Here is a 6,780-nt window from a genome sequence, read left to right as displayed (position 1 = left end):
AAAATCAGTAAACAACAACAATAAAACAAAAAACCGACAAGGTCAAACCTCTGACTCACTCGTCCTTTAGGAATAATCGATCTGAATTACTCGTGTGGTAAACCTTCCCATCAACCCTCGCGCTCGCATGTCACGCACATCTGTCAAAGACAAGGAATGTCATGGGAAGGGTCAACTCAAAACCTCTCATTGAATCACCTAGTCCCTAAGCGGTCAAAATGCAGCTGAACTGTACCCCTGTAATACGGCTTCGCAGCTCAATTCTGGAGGGCCGGCATTTAATGATCTCGGAGGTTCAACTGAATTATTAGAATTCTATACGTCCCAAACACACTTACCCTTAGCTCTAATCCCCGCATAGGCTTTCTGATATATGCTTCATAATATAAACTGGGCCGTCGCCATATTGGTAACGGCACAATTTATAAAACTACGATGGCCATTAACTAAATGCTTTGTTTTCGGAGATGAGGGCTTATTGCAAAGAATAATTCATTTCCATATTGTGGTACTTAATTGTTACACATCACTTTTGGTTTCCTAAATTTCTTTCCTTCTTTTGATGAAATGCGGGGCAGATAGCCCTTACGCATGCGCATAACGCAAGATTGAAAGCGGCAAACAAGTCATCCTCGTTCCCCAGAGCCTACCATCTTTTGGTCAGCGTTTGGCACAATTCAAACAACTGCGAGGGCGCTGGGGACGAGAATGCAAACAAGTCTGAACCTGAGTAGCACTCGTTTTCATTCCAAGTGAAAGCGAGAAGTAAATGATGCTTCTGGGGACTGAAGGAAAAATATCCCAAGATCTGCCACCTCTACCTATGGGACCGTGCCTTTCCTATTGTTCCGCCGAGACTATGGAAGGCGCTACCAATAACCATGAAAAAATTTAGAGTCATTCTCAATGTAAGAGACAGAAAATGAACGTTATATGGTGTGGTCTTCGGTGACCGCACACAAAATATCGCGGGCGCTCTTTCCCACGAAAGCACATGTTTTGTTATGGAGTTATACTATAGTTTCGTTAGGACAAGTTTTCCTTTCCAGTAAGAAGGCACAATAACTTGTAAGTATGCAGTATTTTCGGTTATTCGGTCAATATCATCTTTGTAATAGTCGCGTTGTTGTTATTTCAGCGAATCTCTTCCTCTTTCACGTGCAATTTGTGAATGGAATGAATACAAGTTATGTGCAGATTAGGAACGAACTAGTAAGAGAACAACTGATTAAAGTACAGATTCAAGTAGCTATGAGTGGACGCTACACTCAACTTTTAAAGCGCGCTTCAAGACATCGTTTTAAATCGTCAGGTTTTTAGTAAAAACCAGTAATTAACTGTGTTTGCAAGGACCACCGTGACAAAATAAAAGTACCGGATACTGTAGTGAAGGATCTAATCAGAAAAATATTGTAGAACATACAAGAGTTGAAAGGCTGATCAGTCACGGTCAGGGAAGTATATTTTTCAAATATTTCGAAAGGCACGGCCTTTCTTCTTCAGGGTTTGTTTGAGACAAACAGACTGTCAGGTTTGTTTGTTTGTTTGAGTCTCAAACAAACTGAAGAACAAAGGCCGTGTCTTTCGAAATATTTGACAATATACTTCCCTGACGGTGAAATCAGCCTTGCTCTTTTTTTTAGATTATTTGTCAAGTTTTTAAACTTTTACTAACATGTTTCCCTTACCATTGTCGATTTAAGAACGTGCAGTCAATTATTACGTTTGTAGTGATCTTTTTTTAAATACTTTAGTTTTAGCTATTGATATTTTTAATTTCCATGAAAATATTGTCAACGCATTGACCCTTGGTAGATGCGACTACGTTGTCCTTCAAAAGTAAAATTGCATTGGTTTCGTTCCATTCGCCAATATTTGTGTTTCCACTTTTAGCATGTTTAACTGTTCCTGTTCCTTGAGGGTAAAACTTGGAATGGAAACTGTGTACATCAGCCAAAAATTCAATTTGAAGCCCCCTCCCCCACTAGCTACAATTTTACTTCCAGTAGCTCATTGGTTACAGCAACCGACCATTGTGCGGAAGGGCTTGGACTCCATCCCTGTCGGGTCGAGACCAAACCTTTTTAGCTCGTGAATGCGCGCATGCGCGATGAACGAGTTATCGTGATGAGGGGTTTTTGTCACTTGGTCGGTGGGTTGTTAACTTGCAGGAAAGCGCAGTGAATGAGTTATCGCAATGTAGGGGAATTTCACTCGGACGCTGGTCGTAATTATAAACTAAAAATTCTCCAATTTGCGTTTTTGGAAGGAAAACACACCTTTTCGAAACGGTAAATCGAAAGAGGAACTTCTAAGGAATGCTTGACAGTTTCAACAGCGGAAATCAAGCATTAACGGCGAAAATTAATGTTCTTCGATTTGTGTTTTTTTCAGCAACGATGGAGTCTACCAAGGTGCTAGTGCATGCCTTCATAATGGGACGCATTGATTACTGTAATAGTCTCCTCTTTGGTTTACCGACCACTCATATTAATAAGCTGCAACGCGTGCAAAATGCAGCTGCCAGGCTGATTTGTTCTACTCCGCGCTTTAGCCATGTTACTCCCGTGTTATTTTCTTTACATTGGCTACCAGTCAAATTTAGAATTGATTTTAAGATTTTAATAATTACTTTTAAGGCCATACATGGACAAGCACCTGATTACATTTGTAATCTCATTAATGTTACGAATTTTTCCACGTATGGTCTTCGCTCGAATTCTGAACTTTTGTTAGTACCACCATCCACGAAAACGAAAAAGATACTCGGTGACAGGGCTTTTACTGCTGCTCCACCATCACTCTGGAATAAACTGCCGAGCGCAATTAAGGGACGAGGATAATCTTAAACGTTTTAAGTCCAAATTAAAGACATTTTTATTTAGAGTTTCTTACAATAAGAATAGCTTTTGATGTGAGAATTGTAAGAGTTGTAAATAACTATTTTTAATCAATTATTTTAATTTCTTACAAATACAATTTGTTAGGCGCATTTGATCATATGCACATGTCAATTTGCGCCATACTAATATTAATAATTATTAATTATTATTAACTCGATGAGCAGGCGGATATCAAATCATCATTTAATCCGCGGACTTTCTTGGTAATGTTTGAGTGCTTCTAGGAATACAACACACAAATAATTGCAGGTTTGATTGTGAATTTGTCAGTGGCCTTGTACTGAAATACTATTCTAATAGACCAATTTTTCGTATTCCGAACAGTTCTTGCACGCGCCTCGCGGCGAAATTATATGCTTTTGCTTCCTAGGCCTATAAAAAGACCTATCTGAATAAATGTTTTTTCTATTTTTATTGATGAAACGTGACAACCCGGCGTAATCTTGCGTAAACCAACACACGTCCTCGCAACTGGCGGATGAAATTCGCCAGACAGAAACCGCAATAAATTTCATTCGGGGTCCAGTGTGAGCGATTAGATCGATAACAGAACAAATTAAACACTGAAAATATGCTAACGCATAACGACAATCATCGCAACGACTGGTGTATTTCTTTTTTACGTTCAGTTGGATAAAGCCAAAATAGCAACTTTAGCAAGGTTGAAAGCTTCTTCCAATGTTATAAAACGCGACAGAAGCCGTCGTTTGAACGTAAAAAGGAATATTACCATGCTGAAAACAGCAAGATTTAGGTCACGCGCTAGGCAACCAAAATCGTTCACATGTATCAAGTTTAATTCGGCAACAGCACGACGCAAGGAAAAAATTACGGAGGTTCTTGGAAGAAAAACGGGACGCTTTATTGTCGGTTGGCAACCGCGCAAAACCACCAAAGAAACGCACACGTCCACCTTTGCGTTGCTTCGCGTATTGGAAGGAATCAGAGTGCGTGTGTAATTTAATTGTTTAATAATTTATACTTAATGCATTCCCACAATGCTGACGAATCCTAGTAGCGAAGTTTGATGCGAGTACCCGCTTTACGGTTACCACCATTCACTTCAGCATTCACGAGTTGGCTTACAGGTGCCTTTGATTTTTTTACCCCATGCATGCTCGTAGCATCTTTCAGATCAGACACCATTTTTCTGCATTCCGCTGTATTTAAAATTCATTAGTTGGCGTTTCAGTTCATGGGTCGTTAGTCAACTCGGTTGTGCGTCTTTGAAATATTTGAACACCAAGAGTGTTTCCTTCGAGGGACTATTTCCTGATACCGTCTCTCAACGAATTAACATCAATCTAAAGCCGGCGACACACCTGGCAATTTTATACGCCGATCGCGGCGAATTTGATCGCCACCGATTGATGCGGACGCACTTGGCGATTTTTTTCGCCGATCGTGGCTATGTGGCAGTTTTGAAAAGTCATGTGATAAAATTGCCCAACTTGATGGGTTGACTTCACTGGCTATTCGCAGTAATGACCGTAGAAAATCGCGGGAGGGGGGACATTTGGCGAATTTAATCGCCGATACCTGACATGCCAGATATCGGCGGCTTTATACCCCGATCGCGGCGATCGGCGAAAATCGAAATCGCTGCACCGGTCACACCTGGCGATTTTCGCCGATCGCGGCGATCGGTGTATAAAATCGCCAGGTGTGTCGCCGGCTTAAAGCAATGAAACTCGGAGGAAATTAAGCATTAAACCATGATAAGAATTAAACGTTGTTCTCGCAAGATTAATTGTACGTATGAGTAATTAGCCGGATTGTTTTTCAATCAATCAGTCAATTATCGTCTAATGAGCTAAAAGCTCGTTCAACATACCTACGTGCTGAATGAAACAAAAAAAAAATTAAAAAAGTTTAAAGGATGAAAATTACAAAGCTTAGCCTAGATCAGTATCAGCAAGAAACCCTACTATGTCAGTTATGAAAGATTTGTTACTTTCGTAAATTGTGAGGTGACAACTTTCGAAATTACATGCCGGATATCATATTTGACAAGACTTTCAATAACAAGAAACGACACCACGTCATATGCTATTAAGGAAGAGCAGCTTCGAACCAGTAGGCTATTATTTAACTCCTGTTCCTAGATCCTCCTCTGTCAGTCTTGATCCTTCAGCTGGACTAGAAAAGTTCCGACAAAGGCCCGTTAACAGAATTCATCATTTGACTTACAGCATGAGCCTAGCAGTCTTTTCAATTGTTCTTTGCTTTTCGCTCGGGTTCAATTTGGCCGAGGCGCTTACTCTCCCAAACTTTTACCCATTTGGAGCAAATGAAGGAGACAAGGTTGTTCCGAAAAATGACGACGGCAGCTCCGGGCCAGTGCAGATATCGATCGCTTTTCCTTTTTTTGATGAGAATCACAGGTCACTGTATGTAAGTATAACCACCTTCAGTACTGTAAGTAACTTGTGTTTGCTTTCCAAAACAGAAACACGCAACCTTATATATACGTTTTACACCGTTATAATCTGTTTATCCGAATCAATGATACTACGTTATCTCTCATCTATCAACGAATTTTTGCTTAAGCTAAGACCCATCTTGAATGCTTTGAAGGAAAAGCAGCGTGTAAGGGCTTTAGGCAACGAATTCCATAAGGTGGTAGCCCCACACGGAAACGAATATTGCGTGAGAGAGGTTTTGCACTTAGCAAAAAAGGTTTACTTTCGGTCATTCTATCTGCTCAGTTTTAAGTGAAAAAAAAAAAAACATTTTCTTCTGTAGTCTTAAACCTTTTGCACGGAAAGAAATCTTAAGTTTTTGAGTCTTACACCTTTCTCATGATCACCTTTTTTGCGGTTATCATCGAGGAATGGAAAATGTTATCTACGAAGACTCAACCGAGCAATCAAATTTTGCAGGATTTTCGCTAATTAATTCGAAGCCCGGCGAAAATTAAAGGCATTGGAGCCGAGTTAATGAAAAATTCAAGAGCCAAGGCGCAGAAAATAAATAAATAAATAAATAAATAAATAAATAAATAAATAAATAAATAAATAAATAAATAAATAAAAAAATTGCCAAGTAGAGCGTAGCCTATGGACCAGACTTGAAAAGGTTGCCTCGAACTAAAACTGTCCACTGATTTCTGATTGTCCCAGAACGGAAGCTAACGTAGGAACATGTGGCGAAACTGAACGACAAAGGTGCATTCCTGAGCTCAACTTAAAGGGACAGTATCACGCTATTTTTAGTAACACATTGAAAATCGGAAAGACGCTATTTGGTTGATGGCAGCCAAGATATAACGACAAAATTCCATTAAAAGACTATCAGAATGCAAAGAAACTATCCACGGATATTTTAGCCGGTAGATGACCAAGATAGAGAGGGGTTCAACTCTGAAAACGTCTGGCGGACGTTTTCAAATTTCGCTGTTGTAACGCACTAAAAATCGCCAGTTGTACAACCTTTCGTCTTAGAATCACTATTAATTAAAATTTCTTTAAATTAGCGAGTGAAAAATTAATTAACACAGTGTTCAAAGTTTAAATTCAGTGAATTTGGCCATCTCCCATCGATCTCCCATGATACTGCCCCTTTAAGGTTACCGTATACCTTCATAGGTGTCGCGCGTCCAAGCGATTAATTTAGCGCGTCCGGTTTAAACTGTAGATACCTAAACTCCTATATTAAATTAAAGCTTATAGAGCTAGCTATCAAACTATACCAAGAACTTTGAAATAAAACAAATCGTCGAATTTTTCACGACCTCTAAATGCGAGCGTTCGAATCACCTTTTAAAAGCTACAAGTCAAAGCCAATTTTGTTTTTCGCTAATTTAATTTCCTCCTCAGTTTCCGGACCCAAAGCACTAAAAAAACGTGCCTGCGTTTTGCCATGTTCAGTTGCAGTG

Source organism: Pavona decussata, unplaced genomic scaffold (assembly GCF_977016875.1).
Source record: "Pavona decussata unplaced genomic scaffold, jaPavDecu1.1 SCAFFOLD_192, whole genome shotgun sequence".
Lineage (NCBI taxonomy): Eukaryota > Metazoa > Cnidaria > Anthozoa > Scleractinia > Agariciidae > Pavona > Pavona decussata.
This window is presented reverse-complemented; position numbering follows the sequence as displayed.